We start from the raw sequence: 14,694 nt of genomic DNA, 5'->3' as shown, positions 1-14,694 counted from the left end.
TCACATTTCCAGTCAACAGCAGAATGGTACAAGAGGTGTGATATAGCCTGGAGATAATGGTGGAATGGGACAAAGATAAAGAAACTTCACAATTACTCAATCGTGTCATTCAGAAATCCATATGCTACCTTATGACCAATTTTACCTCTGCACAGCTGCAGATGAGGCAGTGCCTGGCACTTTCTGTAAGATTCCAACATCCTTGAACAATGAACCTAATCTCAGCAGTTAAAGCATGAAGCTGACAGCCTCTGCTGATAACAAATAGGATTTACCATGTGAACACAATAGAAAATAGAAGTTAAAATAGTTATAATCACCAAGGATATTTCATGTATGCTTGGCCAAATGCTATAGATATCAAGTTTCCTTTTGCAAATTATTACAAATGGAATATAATTAATTTCACAATGACTATGACTTAGTTTCTCTTTGGCCCTATAATTTCAGCTTTAGCTTGCACAATTCTATACAAAGATTTTGGCTCTATTATTCACAAAGGAGACTGCTGTTGATTATAGATCCTTTCAAAAGTTTTTGTAAATAAATTAAATGATTTTTTCACTGTTTTTATTTGAGTAGATCCCCTGCCCTCGGGCAATATGTACATGAGGTCATATTCACAAGATAATAAGATGACTTTCCTTAAAGGGGAATTGTCTGCACATTTTTTTCTGAAGCTCATTCCAAACCAGATTGTGGGCTTAGATGTTTAAGGTGGCTCATTGGAGTTTCTGCAGAAAGTAGTCAGGAAATCTGGTTCTGTCAGATTGTTTAGATCAGCTACCACTCCAAGTCCATTTATAAGCTATAAGGTAAAGATTGCTGAGTAAGTAATGTCAGACCCTTAAATCATGATCTAAAACAAAAGAGAAAAGGTCTTTGCGGTAGCAGGTGAACTGTGCAGTTTTGTGGATACTTGTATACATAAAAAACACTAGGCTTCAATAGGTAGCTTTGCAGAAGATGAGGAGCAAGAGAAATTTTCCTTTTTTTACTAACAAACATCGCTTAAGTTTGTTATAATTTGTGCATGACTATCATTTCAACCAACTGCAGCCATTGCTTAGCAAACTCTAAACTTTCTCTTATCCTAAATCTGTGACCTGCTGTATAATCTCTTGTTGATTTGTTTTGCTCTCAGTGATTCCTCGGTATTGCAACAACTTATGGTTTCATGTTACTGCTGAATGTTATCCAAATATATTTAAAATAAATTCATTTTGGCCTGGTGTTTTTATAGTGTGAGGTGAAGACAATTTCAAATTGTTCAGAACTTCTAATTTTCTTAATACTGTAAAATTATTGGGTCCAAGTCATTTAGCTGTTAGGTATTCCCATTATTTTTTTTCATGAGCCAGTTCATCAGAACTCATTTTCCACAATGTTCTTGTATTTTTTCATGTTTCTTTCTTCCTAGACCACTGACAGGTTTCCCTTGAAACTTTTCTGCTTCAACGTTAGCAAAACATGAAGCATCTCAAGAGTTTTATGTGCAGTATACTATAATTATATGATATGTATTGGTGTAGTGACATTCTGTAATGTAATGTGAGCATTACAAAGTATTGGGAAAATGACAGAACTTTAACTGATGCTCTGCCCTTTTATATTGCTGCTTGATTGCCACATTCCTTTCTTACATTTTCCTTCCATATTATATAGGCATCCGTTAGTCTTGTGAGACCATGGATTTGCACCTTGGAAAGTTTCCAGGGGGCAGGCCTGGGCAAAGTTGAATGGAAGAAGTTGAATGCAGTTGCCCATGCTGCAAGTCTCCCCTCTCCACGCCACTGATGTCCAAGGGAAGGGCATTGGGACCCATACAGCTTGGCATCAGTGTCGTCGCAGAGCAATGTGTGGTTAAGTGCCTTGCTCAAGGAGACAACATGCTGCCTCACCCAAGGCTCAAACTAGCGACCTTCAGATCACTAGATGAATGCCTTAACCACTTGGCCACACGCCAACACATCCTTCATTATAATTCTGTTCTTAAGATGTTACTCTTTATTTCTTGGTATTTGGGTAAAAGCTTTTCTGGTACCCTCACATATGCCATTGATCCATTTTTTTACACCATTTTCCTTCTGGTTTCAACAATGACCTTCCTTGACTGTGCCCAAGTATAATTTAATAAGTTAAGCAAACTTAAAAACTTCAGGAAAAGGATTTATTTCTACAGATCCAAGTGCAAAGAAACTGATGTGAAAAATAATGTTTTCTCATCAACTGATTTAAACTAAAAGTGAGAAAATTCTGAAACTCGAGTCAGTTAGGAGAAGTAGTCTAAAGGGGGGTAATATATGCTAATACATGCCAATGACGTACGTTGGCATTTTTCAAGCTTTTGCAGCTGAAATGTATGAAAACTAATAGCCAAAATATCGTAGGAGGAGGGAAAGAAAAGGTGCGATCTGAACTTCAAAATGGAGAAAATTTGTACTGTGTAAGCAGCAACAGGCATAACATCTGAGAGACCAAATGTGTAATAATATAACCTCCTAGCAGCAATGAAAAGATGTGTGATCTAAAAACGTCATTCAGCTGCTGGGTGTCCATTCTTGTGTAATGTGCCAATGGCATTTTCACACACAAATGCAAGTTTCATAACTAGCAAACCAATTGAAACAAGTGTAGTTCCATTATTTAAGAAATGTGAGAAGTAGAAACCACAAAATTATACACCTGTTACTGTAACATCTGTTATGTGGAAGTTAGTGAAATCTATAATTAAGGACAGAGTGACTGGGCATTTGAAGAAATTTTAATTGATCAGCAAGAGCAATGATGATTTGCAAAAGGTATATCGTAATTGAATTCTTTGAGAAAGTGTTTATTGTAATAGACAGGACATTACATGGTTCAGTTCTGAAGGACCTCGAAAGCATTTGATAAGAATAATAGATTAAAACTGATGTAACTGGGGTCAAATTATTGGTCTGATTAAAGAACTGGCTAGTTAGTGGAACATGGAGACTATGGTTAATGTACACAAATGAATAAAGTGTTTCTCAAAAGACATAGGAGCAGAAGTATGCCTTTCGGCCCATCGATCCTGCTCCATGATTCAATCATGGCCGATGTATTTTCCTTCTCAACCCCATTCCTTCTCCATGAAAGTTTTGATGCCCTTACTAATCAAGACCCTATTAACCTCTTCTTTAAATATACTAAATTATGTGGCCTCCATAGCTGAATGGGATAATAAATTCCACAGCTACCTCACCCATTGGTTAAAAAAGTTCCTCCTCATCTCTGTTTAAAAGGGCTGTCCTGCCTTCTGAGGCTGTGATCTCTGGTCCTATACCTCCCACTATTGGAAATATCCTCTCCACGTCATTCTGTCTGGGTCTTTCAGTAACCTCCCCTCCCTCATTCTTCTAACCTCCAATGAGCATAGGCCTAAAGTCATCAAATAGACTTCATGTGTTTCTGATGGTGCGTTTAAAAAGAACGAGGATTTCCACTCCCAATACCAACTATCTTGCTGACAAGCAAGCAGTCTCTGGTAAATAAAATCAACAATTCAGATCTAAGGTGCTGTTTCAGAGGGACATTAGGAATGCGTGCGTCCTTTTCTTATGGAATTTTAGTTAACCCTTTTCATTTTAGATACAGCAATTTGAATAGATGGGATCACAATACATCGTCAAGATAGGTCAGACAGTCTCTCAAAAGCAGAGGTGGAGGTGTACCCCTCATCATCACCTCCTCTGATGTACTAATGTATTAGTGACATCCAGATATTGCACACCAGGTCTGGAATATCTCTCAATTAAGTTCCAGCCATTTTACCTACCACGAGAGATTTCAGTGATCATTTTGGTAGCAGTGTACATTTCACCTCAGGCTAATGTCAAACAAGCTCTAGACAAACTGAGCGATGTAATCAACAGGCATGAAACAGCACATCCTGATGCTTTCCCCATCATTTTGAGGGATTTTAATCAGGCCAGCTTGTTAAAGCCAAAATAATTATTATCAACAAAACACTTGTACTACCAGAGGAAATAACACACTGGACCACCGTTACACCACCATCAAGAGTGTTTACCAAGCTATTCCACGCCCACACCTAGGAAAGTCTGACCACCTGAGCATAGGCAGAGACTAAAGACTGCAGCACCAGTAGTGAGGACCAAGAAAATATGGACCAGGGAGGCACAGGAGCGCTAGCTAGAGTGCTTGAATCAGTGGACTGGGCCATGTTCAGGGATTCATCTTCGAATCTGGATGAGTATGCCACAGTTGTTACTGAGTTCATTAAAACCTGTGTGGATGAGTGTGTGCCTACGGAAACTTACTGTACATCCCCAAACCAAAAGCCATGTATGAACTAGGAGACTCATAATCTGCTGAAGGCTAGATCTGTGGCATAAGTCTGGCGATCCAGGTCTTATAAGAAAACCAGGTATGACTTGAGGAGGGCTATTGCATAACTGAAGAAAATTCCAGGAGAGGTTGGAGGTGACATTGGATGCATGTCAACTCTGGCAGGGTTTGCAGGCCATTACTTCCTACAAAGGAAAATCCAGCATCATGAATGGCAGCGATGCTTCACTACCAGATGAGTTCTCTTTGAAAGGGAGAATAAAACCACAGCTATGAAGATCCCTGCAGCATCCGATGACCCTGTGATCTATGTCTCGGAGGCCAACGTCAGGCTGTCTTTCAAGAGGGCGAACCCTTGCAAGGCAGAAGGTCCCGATGGAGTACCTGGTAAGGCTCTGAAAACCCGTGCCAACCAACTTGTGGGAGTATTCAAAGGCATTTTCAATCTCTCACTGCTACGGTCAGAAGTTCCTACTCGATTCAAAAGGGCTACAATTATAGCAGTGCCCAAGAAGAGCAGTATGAACTGCCTCAATGACTATCATCCAGTAACACATATCTATGCTGATGAAATGCTTTCAGAGGTTGGTCATGGCTAGATTCAATACCTGTCTCAGGAAGGACCTGGACCCACTGCGATTTGCCTATCACCACAATAGGTCTACAGTAGATCTGATCCCAATGGCTCTCCATGCAGCCTTGGATCAACTGGACTATGCAAGTACCCATGTCAGGATGCTATTTATTGACTATAGCTCAGCTATAGATCAAAAAACTACAGAACCTAGGCCTCTATACATCCCCCTGCAATTGATCCTTGACTTCCTAACCAGAAGACCACATTCTGTGTGGAATGGAAATAACATCTCCATCTCATTGACCCTGGTGCTCCACAGGGATGTGTGCTTAGCCCACTGCTCTACTCCCTCTGCACCCATGGATGAGTAGCTAGGCATAGCTCAAACAGCATTTATAAATTTGCTGATGATGCAACCATTGTTAACAGAACTTCAGATGGAGCGAGTGAGCAATTTTAAGTTCCTGGGACCTATCGCTGACGACCTAACCTGGTCGCAACTATTATTGATGCAGTGATAAGGTTCGTCCATCGTCATCGTTGAAGACCTCAACACCATTAGTACTTTTTACGATGTCGAGTTGCTAGCTCCACACTCAACCTGGCACGGATGGAAAGCGTGCCCGGGAGCAGCTCGACTGGATTTGAACTCGGGAACCTTCGCTCCTTCCTGGAGTCTAGCGCTGATGTCACTGTGCCACCAGCCAGCTTGATGGTGTCGAGACTAGCGCTTGATTTGGATTTAAGTGAGGGAGAGTTGCGCAGCGTCAGCCTCACCCTCTCTTCCCAATTCCCATCTGGATCCAGTGGCAAGACAAGAGTCGAGACGGCTGGAGATGGGACTGGGCGCAGTGGATGACCAGGACATCTTCTGTGTCTTGTTGTGCTCTACACGTTCCACGACGCTTGCAGAGACCGCCTTCTTGACCATTGGACCTTCCATTTGTCTTGTCCGCTCAGTCCGCCGGAGTCTGTCTTCACATGCCGGGATAGACAACTCCCTATCTCACCGAGGGTTTGAGACCCGTCGGCTACCCTCACCTGGTTTAGCCAGCTTGTTGATACAGCTATAAAGAAGGCAAAACAGCGGCTATATTTTATTAAGAGTCTGGGGAAATTTGGTTTGTCCACTAAAACACTCAAAAGCTTCTACAAATGTACTGTGGAGAGCAGTCTGACTGGCTGCAATACTGTCTAGTATGGGGGGTGGGGTGTGGGGGGAGGTTGTGGTACAAGATTGAAACAAGTTGCAGAAAGTCAGCTTCATCATGGGTACTAGCCTTTGTAGTATCCAAAACATCTTCAAGGAGTGGTGCCCTGGGAAGGCGGCATCCATCATTAAAGATCACCATCTCCCAGGACATGCCCTCTTTACACTGTTACCGTTGGGAAGGAGGTACATAAGCCTGAAGGCACACATTCAGCGATTCAGGAACAGCTTCTTCCCCTCTGCCATCCGATTTCTAAATGGACATTGAACCCACGGTCACTACCTCAATACACTTTTATTTCTGTTATTTCGCTCATTTTAACTTAACTATTTAATAGACATATATTTACTTAAATGTAAGTTTTTTCTCTATATTTATTTATCATGTATTTCATTGTACTGCTGCTGTAAGATTTAACAAATTTCACGACATATACCAATGATATTAAATTTGATTCTGATTCTGGTTCATGGATTAACCCTTTCATTTCTGCAATTGTTCTTGTAAACCTCATGTGGGCCTTCTCCGATGCCAGTGTATCCTTTCTTAGATATGGGGCCCAAAACTGCTCACAATACTCCAAATGTGGTCTGACCAATGCCTTGTGAAGTCTTGGCATTACATCCTTGTTTTTATATTCTAGTCATCTTGATCTAGTCACATTGCATTTGCCTTCCTTACAACCAACTCAAGATACAAGTTAACCTTTAGGGGATCCTACATTTGGACTTCCAAGTCCTTATGCTGCTCCAATTTCTGAATTTAGTCCCTGTTTATAAAATGGTTAGCCTTTATTCCTTCTACCAAAGTGCATGACCATACACTTCTCTACTCTGTATTCATCTGCCATTTCTTCGCCCATTCTCCTAGTCTGTCCAAGTGCTTTTGCAGACTCCCTGTTTTCTCAACATTATCTGCCCCCTCCACCTATCTTTGTATCTCTGCTAACTGGGCCACAAAGCCACAATTATGTCATCCATCATTAACATATAATGTGAAAAGTAACGGATCCAACACCAGCCCAGGCAGAACACTACTAGTTACTAACAACCAATCAGAAAAAGCCTCCTTTATCCCAACTCTGCCTCCTGCCAGTAGGCCAAACTGCTGACAATGCTAGTATCTTTCCTGTAATATCATGGGCTGTTATCTTGTTTAGTATTTTCATGGCAGCACCTTGTCAAAGGCCTGTTAAAAATGCAAATAAGCAACATCCTCTGACTCTCCTTTGTCTATCCTGCCTCTTATTTCTTAAAAATATTCCAACAAATTTTACAAGCAAGATTTCTCTTTCCATGCTGAATTTGTCCTATTTTATTGTGTGCCCAGAAATAACATCCTTAGTAATGGATTCTACCATCTTGGCAACCACTGAAATCAGGCTAAGTAGCCTATAATTCCCACATGATCTATGCTGGAACCACAGTTATTCACTATGTTTATTAAAGTCACAACAATATTGACAATCATATCCAAGGTTTCCAGTTTTGCAAGAGATTGATAGCATAGTAAAAGTACACAGCAGGAGTTTTCAATTTCAAAGAAACAATGACAGATTAGTATAGGATGAAACAGAAGTATTTCAATGCCTTTAAGTATGACATTTCCTCTAAAATTTTCTTTTTAAGCTGAAGGATAATTAGGCAATTATTATATATTATGAAAACCACTGAAAAACAAAGTCCAAAGAGATTGACAATCCATCTGTACTAATTAACTAAAATGTAATTGAGTGCTAATGGAATGTTAGCCTCTATATTTAAGAAGGTTGGAAGAGGAAGATGACAACATTTTTTCTTCAACTCTATAAAGTCCTGTTTAGACTGTAATAGGATATGTTGGTCTTGGAAGGAGTTCAGCACAGGCCCAGCAGTATGTAAAGGAAGAATTAAGCTTCATATTCTTACATAAATTAGGCTTATTTTCCCTAGAGTACAAACATTTGAGAGTCAATTTCACTAAGACGCACAGAATTTTGAAAGGGTATACAGAGAAGGATCTTCCTGTTGATGGGGAACCCAACAGATATCATTGTAAAATCAGGGCCAAGTCTGAGTTCTTCCAGCAGATTGTTAGTATGGTAGAAACATTTGGCCCAAGCCCTCCCTCTTCAATTCCTGTTGTATTTATTAGTGGCTATGTTATATTAGCAGTTTCGTAAGATTATAGTACATAGCAACAGTATTAGGCCATTCAATTCATTAAATCTGCTCCTCTGTTTGATCATGGCTGATTTATTTTCCCTCTCAACCCCATTCTCCTGTCTTCTCCCCACGATCTTTGACACCCGTCCAATTCAAGAATTTATCAACCGACGTTTTAAATTCTGTGTACCCAAAGTCCTCCACAACTGTCCATGGCAATGAATTCCAGAGATTCACCGAACTCTGGTGAAAGAAATTCCTCTTCATCTCTGTTCTAAAGGGACATCCTTCTATTCTGAAGCTGTGTCCTCTGGTCCCACTAATGGAAATATTGTCTATTTAGGCCTTTCTTTATTCTGTCGGTTTTACTGAGGCACCTCCCCCCCCCCCCCCCGCATCCATTCTTCTGAACTCCAGCAATTACAGATGCAGAGCATTCAGATGCTCCTCACACATTAACCGTCTCATTCCTGGAATCATTCTCGTAGACATCCACTGGACCCTCTCCATACTTTTTCACAGATATAGGGCCCAAACCTACTCAAACTTCAGGGAAGTAGGAAGTGGTGTTTTTCACTTCAGTAAGTGTGTGTACATATATATAAAATAAACGTTAGAGGAGGCTATTTGGGCCATTATCCCTGTTTTGCCATTCAGTGAGATCATGACTCAGCTTTTATCTCCATATCATGTTTCTGCACTAAACTTAATTCCCTTAATATCCCAAAGACCATTTTCATCTTGAGTGTACACAAAGATGAAACCTCTTGGGTGGTGGAGGGAAGCGTAGTAAATTCATGAATTCACCACCCTCTAGCAGTGCTATCATTTATTTATCAGCTACATTTTAGACTGTAATGCACCATTTGGAAATTTGACTTGCACTTCAAATAGTGCAGAGATAGTTATAGATTTGATAGGATGTAGGCAAGTGGGATGGTTGGACACATACAAAGTAATAGAAATAATCTTGAGAGATGTTAATTACCATAATTTTAAGAAGAAAGATTTCAATATTAATGCATAGATGGTTCAATGATGGCTCTGTCATAAAGAAATACAGCAAATGTGGTCCTGATCATTATAAAATCATCAAATTCCAAAGACAGGATGAAAATTCTAATAGTAACAGGTTAATTCCTAACAACTTCAGGCCTCATGAATGGCTTGAGTGAAGGGACTGATGTGTTGTGGTCTCACCTACTGGCAATACAAGTATAGGATGTAAAGCTGCTTGTGAGGAGGAAATTCATCATGTTTGCAATAAAAATCAGTGTGCATTTGCCTCCTTGATTACTTGCTGTATCTACTGGTGTAATAATTTTCTGCGGCCCATGTTAGGGACGTTTAAGAAACTTTTAGACTGGCAGATGGATAATAGAAAAATGGAGGGCTATGTAGAAGGAAATGGTTGGATTGATCTTAGAGTAGGTTAACCAGGTTGGCACAACATTGTGGGCTAAAGGGCTTGTACTGTGCTGTAGTGTTCTATATTCTACAAAGAGATTATAAAGAGATTTAGATGGATCAAGTGAGAGATGATGTATAAAGTGGTAAATGTGAGATTATCCATTTTGGTAAGAACAGAAAAGGAGGATATTATTTAAATAAAGAGAGACATCAGAATACCTTTGTACAGAATAATCTAGATGTTCTCGTATTTGGACCACAGAACATTACTTTACTGGTGCATACAGCAAGTAAGGCAAATGTACTGTACATTGAATTTTATGCAAACATAATGAAATATAAAATGAGTGAAGTCTTACTACAGCTGCACAGGACTCTGTTAAAGAAGCACTTAGAGTAGTGCAGGCAGTCCTTAAGGTATGCGTCTGCATTTGAAGACATTTCAGTGAAGTTCAATAGGTTGAATTCTGGGCTGAAAGGTATGTCTTACAAAAGCAGGTTAAAGAAGCAGGGCCTATACATTCTGCATTTAGAAGTGGCAATCTCATTGAGAAATATAAGATTTTGAACAACTTAACAATGTAAATACTGAGGGAATATTTCATCTGATGCATGTATTCAGAAATATGGGGCATAATTTCAGAAGAATTTATTCATTTAGGAAGTTAACGCAGATTTCCTGAAAATCAAAAACTGTAGAAGATGGAAATCTGAAATAAAAACCAAGAACACTGAAAATACTTTGCAGGTGAGAGAGCATCTGTGTAAAGATAAATAGTTAATGTTTCAGCTCAAATAGCTCTCTTTGGAGCTGGAAAAGTGGGAAATCATATGTGTTCCAAGTTGCCGAGAGGATGGGTGGATAGGATAAAGGGAATATCTTTGAAAGGTGTTAGGCCAGTGTTGTAAGATGATACAAAGTCATGTGGTTAATATAGCAACAATGTAGTTAGAGATACAGAAAACAAACATGGGAACATGTAAAAATTGTGAAATTCAAATCAAAGCTGTTGCAGGGAACTAAAACCAAAAGCAGAAAATTGGCAAAGGCTGGCAAATTGAACAGATTTTCTGGAGAAAGAAAACCTGAGCTAATATTGCAAATGGATGATCTTACAACAGAACTGACCAGTTTTGATTTAAAGACCGCAAATTACCTGAAATTGCTGAATTTAATATTAAGCCCAGAAGACTGTATCATGCCTTAGGCGCAAGATGAGGTGTTGTTCCTCTAGCTTACGCTGGGTCTTATTGAGAGAGTGCAGAGTTCCATGGGCAGAAAGGTCAGACAGGGAACGAGATCGGGAGTTCAATTCAGAAGCTCACCATGATCTCTAAGGACTGAATGAAAATGTCTGTAAAATGTTCCACCATACGTGACATCTCCAATATTGAGGAGACCATCTTGTGAAGTACCAAGTGTAGTACATTATGTTAAAGTCACTACAAGTGAGTCACTGCTTCAACTGGAAGTACAGTTTAGCTGCCCAGTTGGACAAAAATAAGGTAAAGCACACAGGTGTGCATCTCCTGTGATTTCATGGTAAATTGACACGAAGCGGAGTGGTTAGTGTGGATAGAAGATTGGATCAGGAAACCACATAGAGAATGGCTCTTTAGGAATGCTATAATGGGAGGGGAAGGAAAATTGTGTCTCTTGGAAGGTGATCAATTAAATGCGAATACTGGTGAGACGTAGGGAAACAAGGGATCTCTTGCTTTGTCCAGTGGGAGAGGGGATGAAATCAAGAATGTAGCAAATATTTTGTTGAATGGGATTGAAGAAGAATTTGTCCAGCCAGGAAACTGAGTTTATTGGTGGAACAGAGCAGGTTGAGCATATGTTCAAGGAAGAAGTGGAAGACCCTAAGATTATCATGGTGGAGACTAGAAGTGTAGAGAGATTACACGTCCACAAGTCATTTGGGAGTAGAGTTTCCTCTCCCAGAGATTTGTATTACTTCAGAATTCTTCACTAAAGAGTGACTAGACTGACTTGTTGAATATACTTAAGGCTGAGATGGATAGATATTTACTCACAGGGGACTCAAGGTTTATTGAACTGAGCCGTGGTCAAATTGATTAGTATTGATTTTATTCAGTGGCAAAGCATGCTCAAGGGGTCATATAGTCTACTGCTGCTCCTAATTATAATGTTATTACCTACTTACTCACAGTGCAATTAGATTTAAAAATTGCTCCTAACAATACAAAAGCTATCATTAACAGATACTTTCAGCAGCTTTCCAGGAAAAAATATTGTTCGTTTTGAGAGTCCTTGGATATTTTTTATGATATTTTTCACCCTGATGGATCATGATTTGCTCACACCGAAGTCCTCTGGCAGTAAGAGTGACCTGGGAGAATTGAAGGTCTTTGGGTTAGCACTCAGACATGGTTGGTACAGATGGCTTCTTACGTATCTGAAGAATTTTGTGCTAATGTTATAAATGTCTTTGAAGCAAACACTTTATTTACCAGAGATTGATATTTCTTTTGCTTTTAAAAAAAATTTTTACTTGCATGCATTGCTTCTCCAAACATAATCATTAGATTGATTAGCCTTAGATCCTGTTGTTCTGACAAAAAGTTTTAAAAACTCTATATCGTGGTTGTAAGAAAGTGCAGAAAGCTCCCAAAGTCATGGGCATGTGCAGGCACAGACAATAATAAAAAGCCTCCCATTAGAAAGAAATCAGTTTGCGTTTGCCAATTTTAGCCCAAATAAAATTCCATATAAAAATATACAAGCTTAGGTTTCTTCTGATTTCTGCAGGAATGCTATTGGAGTGGGATGTCTGTTGTCAGACAGTATAAGCAGTCAAATTGTCCTACTGTTTTTTTTGGGTTAGCTTGACATGTCGCTAATTCATTCATTTTGGCATGTGTTAAAGACATAAGTGGCATTCTGGTATACATTTTAAATATTTAAGCATTGTACATAAGCAACTACCCCAGTTCTACTGCTTGAAGGCATGTGAGGCTCTGGAGGGATGCAAGGAAGCACGACTTTTGGTGCATCTCACCTAGGTTCTGCTTAAATTGCAGGATTAGAGAACATAGCTTTTTTTTTTAAAAGAGAAAGTTCTTTACTAGTAGGTATTCATCTAAAGTAGAGATAGGAAGTAATTGAGAAAATATGTAGCTCAGATGGTTGGGTTGAGTTGTTCTCCAATCTTGGCAATTTACTTACAAGTGTTTCACCACCAAACAAGGAGACATCATCAGTGCACTGTTAGTTGTTGTATGTCCTCCAAATGCTTGGCCTTTGTATACTTAACAATCAGCTCATTGATCGTCATTTCGGAAACTTACTGCATCACAATTGACTTTCCAAAAAGATGAAAAATCAGCTGAGAGATAAGTATATAAAGGCCAAACAACCCGATTTTCCTCCTTCAGGGTTGCTGCGGCTGTCATTATCTGAGCAGATCTATCAACAGCAGCGTCGTAGTATGACCCGGGAGATCAGCAGTTTCTGAGACACTCAGGCCACCCCATTTGGCACCAGCAATCATTCCACTGTTAAAAGTCACTTAGTTCACATTTCTTCTCAATTCTGGTGTTTGATCTGAACCACAATAGGATTTCTTGACCATGTCTGCATAGTTTTATGTATTCAGTTGCTGCCACGTGATTGGCTGATTAGATATTTGAATTAATGAGCAGGTTGTCAAGTGTACATAATAAAGACCACTGAGTTAATATTATTTATACAAGGTAGGAGCTGAGGTTTACATTCAATAATTAGAAATCAGAAAATTCCCGTATGGGTAACTGGGTTTAGAATCACAGTCATTGTTCGGGAACATGATGGGATTATAAACAAAATATTCTTGGTGATTTAATTTATGAATGCTTCATATGGTTCAGTAATGAAAAAGTGCATTATATGATAGTCCTTTTCCCAAATTCGAGATTATTTTCAATCAACAAAACAACATAAACATTTCAAAATTAGATTTAAAAATAAATTTTGTAACATGTGAATGCATTGAAGAAATCAATATCTAACAACATTATCTAAAATGTCATAAATAATGGAGGCCTAGTAACGAAAAATAAAATCACAGGAGGTATTCTCTCCTGTGGCTAGAGACCATTGGACATGATTCTGCATTCAAGCTGATTAATTACAAGAAGTGTGAATTATGTAAATCAAATATGTAACAACCATTCTAGGACTACTGATGAAAATGGATAAATATTGAGAGTGCTATTGTAGACTCAGTATATTTCTTGCTAACAAAGCAAGGTGTTCTCTGTCTCAGCACATCAGTGGCTCGGTTTCAAATTGTAGCACCATATGGGTTTGGGAGAGGATAAAGGCTTCAATCCAACAAAAGTGACAGGACATTGAGAAGCTGGTCCCAAAGCTCCAGCATATCAAACTGATTACGGTCAACTCCCTTGGAAGGGCCTAGCTATTGATAGCTTAAGTGATCAATAAAATCAATGTTAACAGGTTTTTTTTAGTAATTCATCAATTGATACATGGATTGCCAGTAGTTATGGAACGTGCCATGAATCAAGATGTGAAGGCAGTAAACCGGATAAGTGACCTGATAGAGGTGTATAAAATGATGAGAGGTATTGATCGTGTGGATAGTCAGAGGCTTTTCCCCCGGGCTGAAATAGCTAACACGAGAGGGCATAGTTTTAAGGTGCTTGGAAGCAGGTACAGAGGAGATGTCAGGGGTAAGTTTTTTTACGCAGAGTGGTGAGTGCGTGGAATGGGCTCCCAGCGGCAGCAGTGGAGGTGGAAACAATAGGGTCTTTTAAGAGACTCCTGGATGGGTACATGGAGCTTAGGAAGATAGAGGGCTATGGGTAAAGCCTAGGTAGTTCTAAGGTAGGGACATGTTCGGCACAGCTTTGTGTGCTGTAGGTTTTTTATGTTTCTATGTTTCTAAAACTGACAGGCTGCCTTCTTGATAGCACTTGTGAAAGGCTTTCTTCACAAATATTGGGAGAGGTTAAAATGAGAGATAATTTGGTTAATCTCCATCATTGGACTTCT

At 39.4% G+C, this 14,694-nt stretch overlaps 1 protein-coding gene across 1 annotated transcript in view; it reads left to right on the top strand.

Moving 5' to 3' along the window:
- LOC134344913 (IQ domain-containing protein M-like) overlaps positions 1 to 14,694 on the top strand; it is a 131,289-nt gene that overhangs the window by 64,922 nt on the left and 51,673 nt on the right. The window lies entirely within an intron of this gene.

This window comes from Mobula hypostoma, chromosome 4, assembly GCF_963921235.1.
Source record: "Mobula hypostoma chromosome 4, sMobHyp1.1, whole genome shotgun sequence".
NCBI classification, from domain to species: domain Eukaryota; kingdom Metazoa; phylum Chordata; class Chondrichthyes; order Myliobatiformes; family Myliobatidae; genus Mobula; species Mobula hypostoma.
Note: the sequence above shows the minus strand (reverse complement) of the source record. Positions and strands in the feature narration are given on the sequence as shown.